At 43.0% G+C, this 19,343-nt stretch overlaps 1 protein-coding gene across 1 annotated transcript in view; it reads left to right on the plus strand.

Annotated features, from left to right (window-relative positions):
• Nucleotides 1–19,343, plus strand: part of CYP27A1 (cytochrome P450 family 27 subfamily A member 1) — a 30,204-nt gene that overhangs the window by 1,401 nt on the left and 9,460 nt on the right. The window lies entirely within an intron of this gene.

Below are 19,343 nucleotides of genomic sequence, written 5' to 3' on the forward strand. Positions count from 1 at the left end.
AGGGTGTATCCAGTGGAACACCTGTGAGGCAGGGATGAATGGATGATAGCCCACCGTCAATTCGCAGAGACTGGAAAACCCAACGTTGGTTAAACTGGAGAGGTTTTAGGAAATGAAGCAAGTGAATGCACTCACTGTGCCCCAGACATTTTTCCAAGTGTTGGGATTCAGTGAGATGAGGCCAACAGCCTCACAGGGTTTATATACTCCTTTGGGAAAGAGGGACGTGTGTGTTACATGCCATTGAGTTGGCGTCAACTCCTGGTGACCCTATACAATGTCCTCACAGTCCTGCTCAGCTCCTGTACACACCTGCCTGTAGCCCTGTGGCTTGTTTTATGGAGTCAGTCTATCTCCTATTTGGTCATCCTTTTTTCCAAGTCCTGGCCAGGGCTGGTGAACAGACTGGTTACCAGTGGCTGTGCTGGGCAGTAGTCCAGAAGCAGGAGCGCCTGGGACTTTGAAGGCCAGACCAGGAACCCCGGCTCCGCGGAGGGGCCATGATGGGCTTTTGAGCAGGCCTGGACTGAAGATGGCTTCCAAGAACTATCCAAGTGCTGATGTATGCAGTCGGGCAGATTGGACAGGACAGGGCGAGAGCGCCGCAGGTGATGAAGGCTCAGGTGTGGCAGTATCTGCGCCACCCTCCAGAGAAAGCTGGAGTGGGAGTTGAGGATGAGGGAGAAAATGACTGAGGGTTTGAAGGTCTAAACTGACCACAGTTTCTCTTCACCTGCCCAGATGGACGCCATATCCCCTGGGAACTTCCCTGTTGAGCTCATGTTTCCAAGACTGGGTGGACAGATCCCAAGGCACCCAGAGATGGTTAAAAAAATTACTCCCTTTGGGCTCAGCTCTAAGAAGCTAAGTAAGCTAAGAAACCAGAGTCCTGTAAACTTGCTCTGCTTTATTTGACCTGTAGAAATTTCAGAGGCCCCGTGAATGCTCTAAGGGTGGGGACTAAGGATTTCTCATCATTTCTCAGGGGGAGTTTACTGGAAGGTTTTGCTCGAGATTTTCTCTAGCGCAGTAACTACCAAAGAAATTTTAGATGGCCCTAGGACGGGGAGGAAGAAGCAGGAGAAAGCCAAGAGTATGTGACCTTTAAAGGAGAAGCCAAGGCTAGGATTTAGGAGAGCCCCTGACCCCAGCCCTTATATCCCAAAGATCTGGAGTCACATGAACCTGGGCTGTCCCATGGGAAATCTGTTACCCTTCCCACCCACTACATGTTGCTGGGATGTTACTGAAGGGTGGAGTGCTGCACATCTTTAAAACCCTGCTAACACCCCCACTGAGGAAGAGGATGCATTCCAGTGACCCACTTTTTGTCAGTTCAGACTCATTTGGTTGCCACTCACACTGGCTTAAACTATAAAGCAGCTTTATTGGTTCATATAACCAAAGAGTCTAATTGTTGGTGCCCTTTGGGTGTAGTTTGCTCTAGAGAGTCATGAGCTCATCAAAGCTACAGTTTTGTTTTTCTACAGTTCGCTCGGCTCTGCTGTCTTGTGGAAGTTAGTTGACTGGCCTGGGTTAAGTGCCTGTCCCTGAACCCATCATCATGGCCACAGGCATATGCTAATCAGCTTAGTCCCATGCAGGCTCACCTGTAAAGCTGGGGTTGGGCCCCCCCCTCCAAACCAAGTGGCTACTGCACAAAGGGGAGGAGTGGAATTGATATAAGGGCAGCTGACCATAATGCTCCCTGCATTCTCAGTTGTCCAAAACGGCATGTCCCACATAAAAATAATCAAATCAGCTTAGGGAAGCATTGTAGGACTTAAAAGGGTAGAGTGGGAACTGGGACATGTGAAAATCATGCTGGCCCATAAATGCCAGTTCCCTTCTCTTTCCTAACCAAAATAATGTCAAGAGAGCTGGAAAAATTAAATGTGAATCTATGTTAAATTTATACGCAAATTGATACTAAATTGATATCTTTCAGAGATGTCAACCCTATGAATGATGAGATCAGCTATCTAATCTGTAGCTATCTGTAGACTGCCTGGATTGGTGGCCCCTCTTGGGCCCCCCCTAATGCCCTATGCACATATTTGTCATTTCATGTATCATGTTTCTTTTTTTTTTCATAGTTACAAATTGTTTCACTTGTGATAGAATTTTTAAGATCTCTCTTAGCATCTTTCAAATATATAATACAGTATGATTAATTATAGTCACCATGCTGTACATTACATCCCCAGGACTTATTTATTTTATAACTGGAATTTTGTACCTTTTGACCACCTTCACTCATTTTGCCTACCACCCACCCCCTGCCTCTGGCAACTACCACTCTGTTCTATGTATCTGAGTTCAGTTTTATTTGTTTGTTTGTTTTGTTTTTAGATTCCACATAGAAGTGAGATCATTTGGTATTTGTCTTTCTCTGTGTAGCTTATTTCAATTAGCATAATGCTCTCAAGGTCAATCCATGTGGTTGTAAAGGGCAAGATTTCCTTATTTTTATGGCTGAATAATATTCCATTGTGCATATATATATAGAATGATCAAACAATACGGTGAATGTTTAAATTTAAAAAACTTATTACAGTAAAAGACACATTGCCATTAATCCCCCTCAAAATACTCCCTCTCACTTCAAACACACTTATCCCATAGTTCTTGCCACTTTCTGAAACAGTTCTAGAAGTCTTTATTCATATTTTTAGTTGTGCTGTTGTGGCTGCCTCGATGTCCTGGATTGATTCGAAATGTTTACCTTTCATGGTCATTTTGACTTTGGGGACGAGCCAGAAGTCGCACAGTGCTAAATCTGGTGAATAAGGTGGATGAGGACGCACTGTAATGTTTTTATTTGACAGAAACTGCCATATACCAGAAGCAATGTGTGGCACAGAGTGTTGTCATGATGGAGGATGAAGTAAAAACGCTCACGAAAGAGGACGTCCAGAACTGCTTCAGAAAGTGGCAAGAATGATGGGATAAGTGTGTTCAAAGTGAGGGGGAGTATTTTGAGGGGGATTAATGGCCATATGTCTTTTACTGTAACAAATTTTTTTATTTAAATATTCACTGTATTGTGTGATCACTATATATATATATATATATATATATATATATATATATATATATATATGACATTTTATTCATCCAGTCATCTGTTGATGGACACTTAGGTTACTTCCATATCTTGGCTATTGTAAATAATGCTGCAGTGAACATGGGAGTGCAGGTATCTTTCTAGTTAGTGCTTTTGTTTTCTTTGAATACGTACCCAGAAGTAGGTTGCTGGATCATATCATAGTTCTATTTTTAATTTTTGAGGGAACCTCCATACTGTTTTCCATAGAGACTATACCAATTTAGTCCCACCAACAGTGCATAAGGTTCCCTTTTCTCCACTCCTTTGTCAACACTTCTTATTTCTTGTCTTTTTGATGATGGCCATTCTAACAGGTGTGAGGTGATACCTCATCATGGTTTTGATTTGTGCTTCTCTGATGATCAGTAATGTTGAGCACCTTTTCATGTACCTGTTGGCCATCTGTGTATCTTTGGGGAAATGTCTACTCAGATCCTCTGCCCTTTTTTAATCAGCCTTTTTTTTTTTGCTATTGTGTCGTATGACTACTTTATGTATTTTGGACATTAATCCTTGTCAGATATTTGATTTGCAAATATTTTCTCCCATTCCCATTCAGTAGGTTGCCGTTTCACTTTGTTGATGGTTTCTTTTGCTGTGCAGAAGCTTTTTAGTTTGATGTGGTCCCACTTGTTTATTTTTGCTTTTGTTGCCCTTGCTTTTGGTGTCAAATTCAAAAAAATCATAGCCAAGAATGATTATCAAGAAGCTTACCACCTCTGTTTTCTTCTAGAAGTTTTATGGTTTCAGGTCTTATGTTCAAGTCTTTAATCCATTTTGAGTTAATTTTTGTATATGGTATATGCTAGTGGTTCTTTTGCATGTGGCTGTCCAGTTTTCCCAACACCGTGTATTGAAGAGACTGTGCTTTTCCCATTGTCTGTTCTTGGTTCCTTTGTTGTAAATTAATTGACTATTTATGCCTGGGTTTATTTCTGGGCTCTCTATTCTGCTCCATTGATCTATGTGTCTGTTTTTATGCCAATACCGTGCTGCTTTGATTACTATAGCTTTGTGATATAGTTTAAAATAAGGAAGCATGATGCCTCCAGCTTTGTTCTTCTTTCTCAAGATTGCTTTGGCTATTCAGGGTCTTTTGTAGTTCCATACAAATTTTAGAATTGTTTGTTCTAGTTCTGTGAAAAATGCTATTGGCATTTTAATAGGGTTTGCATTGAATCTGTAGGTTGCTTTGGACAGTATGAACATTTTAATCATATTAATTCTTCCAATCCATCAACATGGAATATCTTTCCTTTTATTTGTGTTTTCTTCAATCTTTTTCTTCAATGTCATAGTTTTTAGTGCACAGGTCTTTCACCTCCTTGGTTAAATTTATTCCTAGATATTTTATTCTTTTATGCAATTGTAAATGTGATTGTTTTCTCAATTACTCTTTGTGATAGATCATTATTAGTGTATAGAAACACAACTGATTTTTACATATTGATTTTATATCCTGCAACTTTACTGAATTAATTTCTTTTAATAGTTTTTTTGGTGGAATCTTTCAAGTTTTCTATATATAATATCATGTCATCTGCAAATAGTGACAGTTTTACTATTTCCTTTCTGATTTGGATGCCATCCATTTCTTTTTCTTGCCTAATTGTTCTGGCTAGGATTTCCAATACGATGTTGAATAAAAGTGGTGAGAGTTGGCACCCTTGTTTTGTTCCTGATCTTTGTGGAAAGGTTTCAGCTTTTCATTGTAGACTGTGATGTTAGCTGGGGGTTTGTCATATATGGCCTTTATTATGTTGAGGTAGGCTCCCTCTATAGCCGCTTTTATGAGAGTCTTATCATAAATGCATGTTGAACTTTCTCAAATGCTTTTTATTGAGATGATCGTGTGATTTTTAGCCTTCATTTTGTTAATGTATTATATAACATTGATTGATGATTTGCAAATGTTCAACTATCCTGACATCCCTGGAATAAATCCCACTTGACCGTGGTATAGGATCCTTTTAATGCATTGCTGAATTTGGTTTGCTAATATTTTATTGAGGATTTTCGCATCTACATTTGTCAGGAATACTGGCCTATAATTTTTTTGTTGTGTTTTTCTAGTAGTGTCCTTGTTTGGTTTTAGTATCAGGAAAATGCTTGCCTTGTAAAATGAGTTTGGAAGTGTTCCCTCCTCTTCTACTTTTTGGAAGAATTTGAGAAGGATTGATATTAATCCTTCTTTAAATGTTTGGTAGAGTTCACCAGGGAAGCCATCTGGCCCTCAGCTTTTGTTTGTTGGGAGGTCTTTGATTACTGCTTAAATCTCCTTCTTAGTAATTGGTCTGTTCAAATTTTCTCTTCTTCATTATTTAGTCTTGGTAGTTTGTATATTTCTATGAATTTACCCATTTCTTGTAGGTTGTCCAGTTTGTTGGTGTGTACTTGTTCGTAGCAGTCTCTGATGATGCTTTGTGTTTCTGTGATACCAGTTGTAACATCTCTTTCATTTCTGATTTTATTTATAAGGGTCCTCTTATCTTTTTTTCTTGGTGAATCTAACTAAAGGTGTGTAGATTTTGTTTATCTATTTTTTATTTTTTTTTAAAACCAGCTCCTAGTTTCATTGATCTTTTCTATTGTCTTTTCATTCTCAATTTCAATTGTTTCCACTTTGATCTCCGTTATGTCTTTCCTTCTACTAACTTTTGGGTTAGTTCTCCTTTTGTCTAGTTCCTTGAGATATAAACTTGGGTTGTTTATTTGAAATCATTCTTGTGTCTTAATGTAGGCACTTACTGCTATGAACTTCCCTCGTAGGACTGCTTTGCTGCACCCCATAAGTTTTGGCTTTTACCACTCTGCATCCTTTCCCCAAAGCCTCCATTCCAACTCTCCACTGGACATCAGCATCAAAGGCCAGATGATCCGTGACCTTCTGAACCTGGCAGGCTTTGTTCTGCCCAACGCAGAGGACATCGTTTCCAGCTCCAGCAGCTCCAGCAGCTTCATGGCCAGGTCAGCCTCCTTGCTTTTCCGCAGCCGGCTGGCAGCATGCACAGCCCCGTCGTGGCCCTCGGAAGGAATGATGGCTGGGCACTCTCCTGCTTGGTCTCCCTTGCTGCGCCATCTGCCCTACGGTTACTCATGCGCTACTGCCCTGTCAGCGTCCCTACAGGCACGTTTGGTTCTACTGCTCCCCTGCTCAGGAATCTCCACAGGGCCTGCGGAATCAGCGTTCCACTCACGTGGACGTTCAAGGCCCCAGCCTCCTTTCCCAAGCGCTCCTCCCTTTAAGTTTTGGTCTGTTGTATTTCCATTTTCATTTGTCTCTAGGTATTGTTTTGATGTCTCTTTTAATTTCTTCTTTGACCAAGTGGTTGTTCAGTAGCATGTTGTTTCATCCCCACATATTGTGAATGTTCCAGTTTTCTTCTTCTAATTGATGTCTAGTTTCATACCATTGTGGGGGGAAATAGATGCTTGTTATGATTTTCAGTCTTCTTAAATCTATTTATGATCTGTCGTGGAGAATATTCCATGTGCACAGGAGAGGAATGTGTATTCTGTTGCTTTGGGAATGTTCAATATATAGAGATCTAGATCTATAGATTATCTCTATCTATCTCTATCTATCTCTTAAGTCCATCTGGTCCAATGTGTTCTTTAAGGCCAATGTTTCCTTATTGATTTTCTGCCTGGGTGATCTAGTCATTCATGAAAGTGGGGTATTAAAGTCGCCTACTATCATTGTATGGCCATCTATTTCTCCCTTTGTGTCTGTTAAGATTTGCTTTATATATTTAGGTGCACGTGTTTCTTACCATCATCTGTTTACATGGCTTAGAAACTGTGAGGGCTGGGCCTGTGTCTCTCCCACCTCTGTGCCCTCCCCAGTGACAGGCACAGCCCTGGGCACAGAGGAGGTGCTCAGTACTGTTTGATAAGTGAATACATTCCACATAGCAGCCAAAGGGCTGTGAATGGCACTGAGCAGTGGCTCTATCTGGTGGTAACCTTCTTCGTGAGACTCTTCTCAACTCCCTCATCTGGGTGGTTTGACAGAAGATAGAGGAAAAAAGAGACAGTGAGGGAGGTGGGCAGATTGGTGAAACCTAACCCTTCAGGTCTTAGCTTTCCAAGTTCAGAAACTAAATGTTGTTGGCACATTCCACATGGAGAGACTACTGGGGACTGACCCACCCTGGCCAAACCCACAGAGACTGGAGTGCCCATGTGTTTCTTTGCTGAAGAAGTTAGTCCTCCCAGGGATCATAATATTCCATCACATAGAAACTCCCTATTCTAGTTATATCTATTTCTGCATAACGAACTAGCCCAAAACATAGTGGCTTAAAACAACATTGTGTTATAATTTTGTGGGTCAAGAATTTGGGCTGTGCTCATCAGAAATGGCTCTTCTCTGCTTCACAATGGAGTGGGGTTTCAGTTCAAATAGTTGAATATTGTTAGGATGGCTCAATTGGGGCCACACGTCAGGGCCTTGGGGCTGGCTTTTGGCTGGCTTCCTCAGTTTTTCTTCATGTCACCTCTGCCAGGCCTGGAATTTCCAAGATGGCTCCTTTAATTTCATGTTTAGTGCCTATGCTGGTTTGACCAGAACAGCTGAGTATCTCTCTTGCTCTCTCCATGTGGCTCTCTTGGGCTTCCTCACAGCCTGGTGGTCTCTGGATAGACTTCTTCCAGAAGTGGCAGCTTCCCCCAGAGTGAATGTTCCAAGAGACAGAAAGTAGACATTGTGCGTTGCTTAAGGCCCAGGCCTGGAAACTGGCACAGCATCTTTTCCACAGTATTCTAGCCATCAAAGCGGTTACAGAGCCCACCCAGATTCTGAAGGAGAAGAGGTAGACCTCATCTCTTAATGAAGGTGGTGTCAAGAATCTGTGGCTATCTTTAATCCACCTCATCCTCTTCCTAGGATGTAGGTACCTGGGGAGAGAAATCAGTAACTACCTTAGTGGACTGCTGGTGTGCAGGGACCCCAGAACTTAAGGAATATAATTGTATGGGAGGAAATTTCATCCAGGCCTTGGAGAAACCTGGTTGAAAATGCTTCTCTGGTGCCTGTTCATTAGATTAAGTGTCTCTCTCTTGAGAGATAAATGCTGCCAAATTCTTGCTGTTTGGCTCCTCTCTTCTGGATTTTGTAGTGGCCGCTCATATTCTGTTAATACATTCTTTCTTCAGTTTGGCTAATGCCATTGATTAGATGGGTTTTCTTACCCAGTACTCACATTACCATCAAGCCTTCCAGAGATTATTCTCCAGTTACCCTGACTTGGCTTAAGTGTTTTTCAGTATCATCTGGCAGACATTGTCGCCTTGAGGCTAGAACAGAATTAGGTGTACTGCCTTTAAGCCTCAGGGATGGGAAATTAGAAACTAAGTGTTACAGTCAAAAAAGTGAATCATACTAATTTATCAACTGTACTACCAGAATTTTTATCTTACAGATAAAGAGATACTCCAGTTTATTTAAGGTAGCAATATTTCTGATTGGGAAAGATTAGAATGACTTACATGGCCTAGTAGACTAATTGAATCAATTATAATACATTTCTATAATGGAATTTTATGTAACCATTAAAAAGAATAAGGGCAGATCTATATGTTTCAATATAAATCGCTTGCCAAGAGATGGGAAGAAAGTGAGGTGCAAAACTATACAATATGCCATCATTTGTGGATAAAAAAGAGTGTGAGGTATATATGCATTTATGTGTTTGTATGTCCATAAAATATCTCTGGAGGACACACAAGAAATTGGTAATGATGCCTCTGTGTAAGGGTTTTGGAGTCTGGAGTTGAGCATTAGGAGCAAGCCTCACTTTTTGTTGCAGGACTGCTATGGCCCTCCACCAGATTTTCTTCTGGCTTCACCCTGCCTGGGCATATTCAACAGCAAAAGAATGGAGAACAAAAGACGAAAAGATGTCTGACCAAGTGCCTCCTGGCCCAACATAATATGTTGAGGTCTTCTGAGGGCCCTTCCTCTTATACTTCTGTCTGGCTCTGGGTCCTTACTTTTCACGTTCATCTCTGTGTCTATATCCTCTTTTCAGCTCTGCATCTGTTCTGATCATCCACTCCTTGTCCTGGGATACCCTCATTGTTCTACTCCAGCCCAGACCATGTTGTAGGCAAAGGGATGCTCAGGATACTAGCGCATCCCAGGCAAAGACTATTCTTGGATCACTCTTGGATCTTTCTCTACCTTCAGCCCATTGTTTCTCTAGAGTGCAAAATCAGAAGGAAATTCTTGGTGTCCAACTATCTGGAAACTTACAACAGTTCTGCCTTCTTGTACAAAAACAGACATTCTTTAATTATTGAAGTAATGGCTGCACTCATGCACAAACATGTTTTTTGCAGCTCTGTAAAATAAAAAATTCAGAAACCTGTTAAATGCCCATCAACAGGATATATAATGGAACACTATACAACAGTCATAATGAATGCACAAGCCTTTTATGTATCAATATAAAACTCAGAAACAAAGTTGAATATAGAATGGTATGTATGGTAGAATACTATTTCTATAAAATGAAAACCACACAAAAATTCTATAAGCTATCTGGATGCATATATGTAGTAAAATACATAAACATTGACAGAAAGGATACACTTCAAATTCAGGATAGTAGTTGCTTTGTGGAGGGAGGGCAAAGAATAGCATAAGAAGGGAAATTTGTGTTTGAAATGTTTTCATTTTTAAAAAGATACGAAGCAAATACGACAAACGTTAATTTTGGAGGGTGTGTACCTGGGTGTTTATAATGTTATCTTTAATTATTCAGATTAAAATATAATGATTCATATTAAAATAATAAAAATACAAGTAATTTTGTTCACGTTGAGTCCAAATGGTGCCGCTGGCATGGTCTGATCTTGGAGGAGATCATTCAAGGCAAAATTTAGAGCAAGGAAAACCTGAGAATGCTGTTAATTATTTAGCACCTTCTGTCACTTGGAAATGTGAATTCCACTTGTATGAGGGGTTGAGGCTAAACCTCTGACAGCACTTTGACAGCACCAAGATACGGCTGTCCCAGCTGGACTTCTCTTCACCTTTGACCCTGAATGGGCCTTCTTTCTGGCATCTGCCAATGTAGGCAAAAGAGTGGCCTATGCCGGCAGTTGCATCTCTCCTGTTTATCCCACTGATGGCTGCCAGCTTTTAGGGACAGATTTGTTGACACTGGCAAAACAGTACTTGGTATTTGTGAGTTCACTTTTGTCCTCAGGGCAGCTGACGTGCGGTTTTACTGTTGTTTTGCTGTGCTGACAGTCTGCTGAAGGAGCCCACTACCAGTAAACTAAACAGGTCACTACGTAGGAGAATGAAACAGTGCAAGGCAGTGTCAGGGGGAGATTTTGGAGAATTTTAATGTTCTTCTTTTTTTCTCCTAACAGTTTTATTGAGATATAGTTACATACTATACAATTCACCCATTGAACAATAAATTAAATGGTTTTCAGTAGATTCACAGAATTATGCAACCATCACCACGTCAATCTTAGACTATTTTCATCACCCCAGAAAGAAACCTTGTACTCTTTTAACAGTCGCTGCCCCCACCACCCCTCCCTGTGTAATGACTATATTCCCGATGCCGTTGACCTCCCTTATCAGCCCCTTGGCAACCACTAATCTACTTTCTGTCTCAATGGATGTGCCTGTTATGGACATTTCATATAAATGGACTCATTCAATATGTGGTCTGCTGGGAAAGACTTCTTTCACTGAGCCTGATGTTTGCAAGGTGCACCCATGTTGTAGCACGTATCACTACTGTGCTCCTTTTTATGGCTGAATACTGTTCCGTTGTGGGCATACACCACGCTTTGTTCATTCACTCATCTGTTGATAGATGTGTGGGTTGTTTCCATTTTGGGGCTTAGTATTACTTTCTGAGTTTTCAAGGTACACACAACTGTCAAAGATAAGTACAGCTGGACATTAGTTAAAGTGGTGAAAACAGATTTTATTCAGTAACGAGTGACAGCAGGGCAAAGAGATGAACTCCATTCCAATTTGTGCAGAGGTGACTGGACGTTTTCAACGGAGCATGAGGGAATGGGGAAGGGGAGCAGCTGGGGGAGAGTCAGGGAAGTGAAAAATTACAGAAAGCAGAAAGTGGGGGGTTGGTCCATGTGACACTCATTTGTGTTTGCTAAATGGTGCTAATCTTATTGAAGTTAGGCCCCTCCCCTCCCACAGAGACTGGGAAACGGGGGCCCAATCTTCAGGTGTTGTCTGGAACAGACAGGAAATTCTCTTGGCAGCCTTGAGTTTCCTCAGGCAGGCCCTTTAAAGGGGGCTTCATGCTAGGAGTGAAGGTCATCCTGGGGAGGTGACCCGGAGCTGTTAGAAACGGTTAGTGTTCAAGTCTACAGGTCAAGGTGGAAGCCTAGTGGGGAAGAGGGCTGAGAGGATCCTGGCTAGAATGTAGTTCAGGAGAGAATCTTTATCACAACCCAAAGCTAAGTTGCCTAAATTTGTTTGGGTTCCCAACCTTTTGAAAATCTGAAAGCTATGGCACTTCGCTACAGCAAAATATGAGTTTATGCACAATCTATTGCATGGGATTTCAGCTCTCCACCCCACGCCACCCCCAGCCTGTCTGCACACCCTAGGTTACCACCCCTTGCCTTGGAGGTAGACTAGTGTGCTCCAGGCAATATAGCTAGAGTTTAGGTAATGACCCTAATGGGCTACCTTGGGTTATCGACCTTGGCGTGGGCTAGCCACAGTGAGCCTTTGGGATCAACTAATAGTATAATTATCTTGTGAGTCAACACTTATAGACCTTACGAAGTGACTGCCAATAAGTCAAGCAACCACCTGGCACCGTACATAATTATTACAATATTAACGGCTATATTCCCTATGCTGTACGTTACATTCCTGTGATTCATTTTATAACCGGTAGTTTGTACTTCTAATTCCCTTCCCCCTTTCCGCCCATTCCCCTTACCCTCTGGCAACCATCAGTTGGTTCTCTCTATCTGTGAATTTGTTTCTGTTTCATTTTGTTTGTTCATTTGTTTTGTTTTTCTAGATTTTGTATGTAAGTGAAGTCATACAGTATTTGTCTTCTCTGTCCGACTTATTTCATTTTGCATAATATTCTCTAGGTCCATCCATATTGTTGCAAATGGCAAGATGTCATTCCTAGTTAGTGCTGAGTAATAATCTATTGTAACTATGAACCACATCTTCCTTATCCATTCATCTATGGATGGGCACTCAGGTTGCTTCCATATCTTGGCTGTTGTAAACGATGCTGCAGTGAACATAGGGGTACAGATATCTTTTCAAATTAGTGTTTTCATTTCCTTCAGATAAATACCTGGAACTGAAATTTCTGAGTCATATGGTGGTTCTATTTTTAATTTTTGAGGAACCTCTATATTGTTTTCCATAGTGGCTGCCCTGGTTTACCAAAACTCTTAAGTTTTGAGCTCTGGAGGTGTGGCTCGAATCTTTGCACGTGTGGATATGTACAACGTTGCCCTGCAGCTCCACCCTGACCTTTCACGTATCCAGCTCAAAATTCTCAGGGGCCCATCAAATCGATATTCATATTTTAATGATAGGATCTCATGCCAAATCTGTTCTGTCGGTCTTAGGCAACAACACATGAGTCACCATAACCATGATCCATTGTAGGTTGATTAGACCTGTTTGGAGTTTAGGTTGCAGCCATGCCCCGCCTTGGGAGGGCAACTAGAGGTGCCACACATACCTCCCCTTAACTGGCCCCCAGAAGTCCTGGCAGTATGATTGCTTGTTCCCACCCATGCTGAAGAATTTAGAACAACCTGTGACAAATGAACAAAAAAGGCCAACAGGGACAGGGTGAGGCTAAAGAGACTGAACAACCGTTCAGAATGTTCATCTTGTTCTGTCATCTTTAGTGGAGGCTGATCCTTTCTGACGTCAGTGGCTCTTGGGAAGTTGCTAAGAGTTTTTAGATTCACATTCTCTTTGGCCAGCAGTCACGTTGAGGGAGGGTGGTAGCAGTCTGTGTCAAATCGGCCAGATGCCCTGTAGACAAGCGCTGAGAAAAAGAGATTAATAGTCCCTCCCTTCACCGCTAACCAATCAGGGTTGACCACTGATGTCCCATAAGCCAGAGGTGTCCCTCTCTTTCCACAACCATGTAGAAATGTAACCTCTGTCCGGCCAGTGACTACTTCACTCCATGTCCCAGTCCTCCTGTGTCTTACCCTCCTAGGAGCCTTGGTTTCCTGAGGTGTCTCAGTGGTTTCTTCCTTGTATGCCTTGTGCCGTGCTGGTATATCTCCCACCCCCTGACATGTGGGCCACACCAGGACTATTTGAGGAGTTGTCACCTCATATTCATGATCATCCATATCCATGATTGCCCCAGAGCAGCAAGCATAGCCAGTGGCAAAAGAAGCACCACATCAAAGTAGTTCACGCCCTGATTCTTCTTGCTATTTGCAAATTCCAACTGCCTCATTTCCCAAGGGGTAGCTGTGGGAAGAAGAGGTAGGTGTGATAGAATGAGAAGAGTTAATGAAGTAGTTTGGTTCTCTTACAGCCTATCTGGGCTTCTTCCCACCTCCCCAACTCACAATGAAAAATTCTGCTTAAACGGTGAATTGCCCTTCTGGTGAATTGCCACATTTGTAGTCCAAACTAACTTTCTGAAGAGTGTGCTCTACTGGGAGCTGAGCCTTGGTTGTCCACTTATCTTTTTCAGTTTCTCCTTTAAAAGTCCGTTCCGTCTTTCAGTGGCACCTGCTGCCTGTGGATGATCCAGGGTATGAAAGGGCCAGTGAATGTCCCAGGGAGCTGCCCACTGCTGGGTACTTTTTAGTGCAAAGGTAGCACCACTGTCTGATTGGATGATTTTAGGGAATCGGAACATGTAGCACAGTTCATTTGAGGAAGGGTCTTTGAATAGTGAGCTCCCTCCCATCTGCTGTGTGGATGGAGGTGGCAGTGCCATACCTTGAAAAGCTGTCTGCTGCAGTCAATACGTACCCTTGAAAGGATGGTGGGGACCTATATAGTCTTTTTGCCAGGACGGGCCAGGTCTGGTACCCCTCACTGTGTGCCTCAAAGTTTCCTTTACCACTGGACTGTGTAGCTGGCCGTCGGGCATATTCGCCAGGCTTCCTTGGCTTCATGTGCTGTAGTCATTCATTTCGGGGGCCCAGTCTTGAACTATGGATGGATTACCATGCCCTGTGAAATGGTGTATCCAGGTGGCCATGGTCCTTACGTGGCCACCACAGGTCTCCTCAACTCGTTGTTTCCATTGACGTTCATCCAAGGAGACCTTTTCCATGAGCATCCACCTGGGTCACAAAGGGGGTGTGGCTCTTTTGTGATCTGCTGCCATAATGTTCATCCCTAAAGAGGCTAAGAGTTGACCATCTAGGCATCCTGCTGCCAGGCACCAGCCCATACCACCATGAATCAGTAAAAATGCAACAAGGGGCAACTTGGGAGGTCTTTTCCAGGGCAAGGACTGCAGTTCACAGCTCCCATCTCTGCCTATTGGACAGACTTCTCTTTTCCATGCACAGTGTAGATAGTTTTCTTTGGGGTTGCACAGCAGCAGTTCAGTGCACCCATGGCCTTGAATTTAGCTGATTAATGCATGCACCAAGTCCTCAGTGTACCCTAGCTTTGTCGAGAACCTCAGTGTACCGAACCTCCCAAGTAACGTGAGGTGGTGGCATAGACCCTGCATGTGACTCAGCACTTCTGGAGGACAGCCAACACCTTCATGCTTAGTTTGCTTCTTTTCCTGGAAATACCACTTCCACATATTGCCTATTAGGCAAATCCCACTTTGTTAATGTTCTCGTTTATGACCCATCTCGTGATAGGGACATAACAGTATGGTAACATTTTGTTCGGCAGTCTCCCAGGGTCCACCAGCTCTCTCAAATGGAGAATTCTGGGGGGTGATATCAGGTACACGTCATACCCAAAAAACTAGAGAACCATTATCTAAATGGCTGCATATTTTTGCCACAGGCTCCAGTCTGCAGAATTGTTAGTCATGGATAGTAGCTCAAAAGCCTCGTGAGCGCTGATTGGCCCAAGCAGAAGGAAAGTCTGTACCGTCAGATAGTTTTCTTTTTTCTTTTTTTAAATTTTTCTTTCAGTCTTCATGTGGCTTCTTCTTTATATCTTTAGTTATAAAACTTCTGTTCAGCTAGACTTCAGGTGGTTCTCCAGGTTGATTGTTCTATAATTTAGTTGTAATTTTAATGTGGTCTTGGGAAGAGGCAAGCACAGGGTTTATCTAACTCTGCCATCTTGGATCCTCCCTGTTGGATAGTTTTCTTAAGCACATCTGTCTGTACTAGTTCTTTGATTAAGACAGTGTTCTTCCCTTCTGCCCCTTCCCTTTCCCTCAACTCTTTACTACTTTACTGATAGCCAGTGGCTGAGCTGACAGAACAGGGTAGACTCCTGGTGGTCGACTCAACCCACTACCACCGTTCTAAATGTGGCATTTCTGCATTGGGAACGTCCTTTACAATCAAGAATTACATGTACTTAGCACATCTATTCCCACAATACATTCAGCAGTATCCATTACAACCACTTGAGTGTGTATTGGCTCGAGAAGGCTCATCCACTGTGAACCTTTTATATGTCAACTTGGCTAGGCAATGATGTTCGGTCAAACATCAGCTGAGATGTTATTGTGAAGGCAGACGTTGAGTAAAACAGTTTACCCTCCATACTGTGGGTGGGCCTCATCCAATCAGTTGAAGGCTTTAAGTGAAAAGCCGAAAGTCTTCAGAAGAAAAAGGAATTGCCTAGATGGCCTTCAGACTCAAGAGTACAACATTGACTCCTGCTGGAATTTCCCTACAAATTTCAGACTTGCCAGCCCCCACAATTGCACAAACCAATTCCTTAAAATAAATCTGTCTATATACATGCAGTAAGTCCCCACTAAATGTGCTGCCAGGTTCTCAGATTTTAAGCGAAATAACTTATAATGAAACCAATTTTACTATGGGCTGATTGATATTAACAAGAGTTAATCAACGTTGCAATGAAACGATGTTGAAAAGGTTTGACAACCTTGGTTGCCATCAAGTCCCCAGCACTCTTTGGCCAGTGCGTAAGCTTCCTGGCCCTCCTTAGGGCAAGAGGGACTTGGGTGGTGTGAAGGCATTGAATCAACACCATCCCAACTGCCAGACCCCAGCAAGGGGGTCTAACTCCTCTTGGCTCTCCTGTTTGTCCACAGTAAATGCCAAAGCTGACTGGGGATTCTTCATTACAACCTGGATCTTTCAGTTTTGTGGCCCTCTCATGCCTGCTAGCGAGAGAGAATGTCCCTCACGGGCAAACCATCAATCTCCAATTTGGAGACTCCCTGGCATACTAACCAGGTCCATATGGTCCTACATTCTGGACGCCTATATTCCTACACTCTGTCCCTGTGTTAGTGTGCCAGGGCTGCCATAACAAAGTGCCACAAACTAAGTGGCTTAAGCAACAGACATGCATTCTGTCACAGTACTGGAGGCCCCAAATCAAGGTGTGGGAAGGTTGGTTTCTTATGAGGGCTGTCAGGGGAGGGTCGGTTCCAGGTCTGTTCTTCCTCCGAGCTCGTTCATCGGCTAAGCTGTTCGTGGCTGGTCTTTTGGTAACGAACTGATTTCCATTCGTTCTCATCCAGCAGAGCTGGTGTGGCTTTCTCATCAGCCAGCTCGTGCAGCCTCACTGCTAGTGTCTCGTTAGGTTTTTGCCCAAACTTATCTCTAATGTCTCCTTTCCTGCTCCTTATAAGAAGGAACCTCAGTATATCTCCAAGGAACTGACTGCCCTTGATGACCAGGAAATATTTTATCTATGGTCACAGCCACCGGTCCAAGCAAAGTGCTTTCAATTTCCTGGTGATACAGAAGGGTAAGGAACAACCACGAAACACTTTTTAAAAATGTTATGGGACCCTCTCCTCTTTGACTCTAAACACCAATACAACTAACTCAGCAGGGTTCTCAGGAACAATGGTCAAAGACCCTTTTCCCCTTGGCACTAAACACATCAGCAACCCCGTCTGCTACTGCCTGCCAGGATTCTGTTCCTTACCTCGATAGTCGCTTGTGGGGTCTTGTTGTCTTTTCCAAAAGGATCTTGTGACCTTATCAGTTTTGGGGAGGAAGGAGTTAAAAACCCCATGGAGTCAGTCTTCAGGAGCAGGGAGCAACATTTATGTCAGGAACATACTGCTTTGTAACTGGTAAAAGACAGCAGTTTTTCTTTGCCTGCCAGAGGGTTCAGTGTTGTCACTCCACCAACATTGTCTCTAGAAACCACTCGACCAGCTGACCACCTTGGGGCTTACCAGTCACTCCTGGCTAATCAACACATCATTGTACAGTGAAAACTGTGGACATCAGAGGAATTTTCCTAACACTTTAGGAATGCGCACAATTAAACATTTCATTACTGGGTTCACATTTTGGCAACAATATGTAGGAGAGATGGACTCAGGCTTCTCACTCCCAGAATCACTTTTCCTTTTGTTCTTTCCTCACTGCAATTCTTGCCCCAAACATAGACCAAACGGTTTAACACAGGCACTTCAGGAATTCCGTGTTGCCTGGAAGCTCAGGGACTCCAGGGTTGGGGAGGGGGAGGCAGGGGAGCGCCACCAGAAAGCACAGTTTTGCACTTTCAGTTTTCAGTGGCCACTTATTGACAAAATAGATAGGACTGTAGGAAGACCCCGACCCCACTGCACTGCCAGTCGTGTTGCTCCTAACCTGACCTGCACCACCCCCAGTGGGAAGACCTTCCCCCCCCCTCCACACACACACTTAGCCACATCATGTGCTACTAGATCACGGGAATTGATTTATCTCCTACCCGGCCACATGGCCCAGGTCTCTAAAAGAGCATTGGAACTTTACCAGTCCCCTTGATGAACACCACATGTGTCAAGTTCACCCATTAGACAAGGCAAAGTCAAGGGCTAACGGATTCTTCCCGAAAAGCCACAATGGCCATGTTTAGATTTAGACAGTTGATTATGTATATAGAGATTGGAAGAAGAACAAGCCAAAGGTGCCAGTTCCACAGGCTCTTTGTCCCACCCACGCAAAAGGACAACCCGAAACAAAAAGGGCCAGATAACTGCAATGCAAGTTGTGGGGTACTCCATTGTTGAGAGCCCTTTCTAGACTGCAGTGAGTCCGTTTTATATTCTGCAGCTCTTTTCTGATGGGGTTGGGGCAGAAAACCCACGTTCCATCAGAACCCACAAAGCATGAGAAATTGATGCATGACAACCTCCTAGGGGACATAGGGAGGCGAGTGCAAGGTGGCTTCAAGGCAGCTCCGTGCAGGCATCCAGTCCTGTAGTGTTCTAGGGAGGATCTGGGGCGTTAAGCCTGCAGACTCAGGGACGGCTGGCTTCAAGCCTTTGTGGACATGGATACATGCAGGTTGGGAAGGTGCCATGGCAGAGCTATTACCCAACAGAGTGACAAAGGCTGTTAGTGTTGGGCTGGACCTAGAACAAAATCTACTGCCAACTATTCCCTGACCCCTCAACTGAACTGCCAGCTGTGGATGACTGAGCTGAGATAAAAACATATGACAAGGAGACAGACACCTTTTTTTTCTATTAAAATACCCTTGTTTTTAAAAAATTACATAAATATGAGTTACATGCTAATTATTTGTGCTTACATACCACATTTATGAGAAAGTGTCATTTTGACTTAGTTGAAATAACTTGCAGAAGTCATACGTGTTTATTGTTGAGAAATCAGAAAATGTAAAGACACAAAAAGAAAATCTAGATCTTCCATACTCCTAACATCCTGCCCATGTCAAAATGCCTTGTATACATAGTTGCTTGATACGCATTTGTGAAATGAATCCATAAAGATACACATGGTCTTGGGGTAAGGAAGCATCGTCCCTGCGGGCTTGTCCTTGGGGAATAGATTTCCACACTCTCCGTGTGTCATCTACATATATATGTTTTTAAAAATGAAAGCATGCCATATATTCTCTTTTGTAACTGGCCATTTACTAAAAAACAAATATGATTTTTTTTCTGTATCAGTAAACACGTCCATCATATTTTTTAATGAATGAATTCAACTCTCTCCCTCGCTGGCGCTTCACCTGACTAAGGCCAGCTCTCCTATTCATCCTGGAGAGTATCCTTAGGGAACTGTGTTCTGCGAAGTGGTGCTTAGACAAGACCTATCTGAGGACCTTAGGGCTTACTAACCG

The sequence above is a fragment of the Rhinolophus sinicus genome, linkage group LG01 (assembly GCF_036562045.2).
Source record: "Rhinolophus sinicus isolate RSC01 linkage group LG01, ASM3656204v1, whole genome shotgun sequence".
NCBI lineage: Eukaryota > Metazoa > Chordata > Mammalia > Chiroptera > Rhinolophidae > Rhinolophus > Rhinolophus sinicus.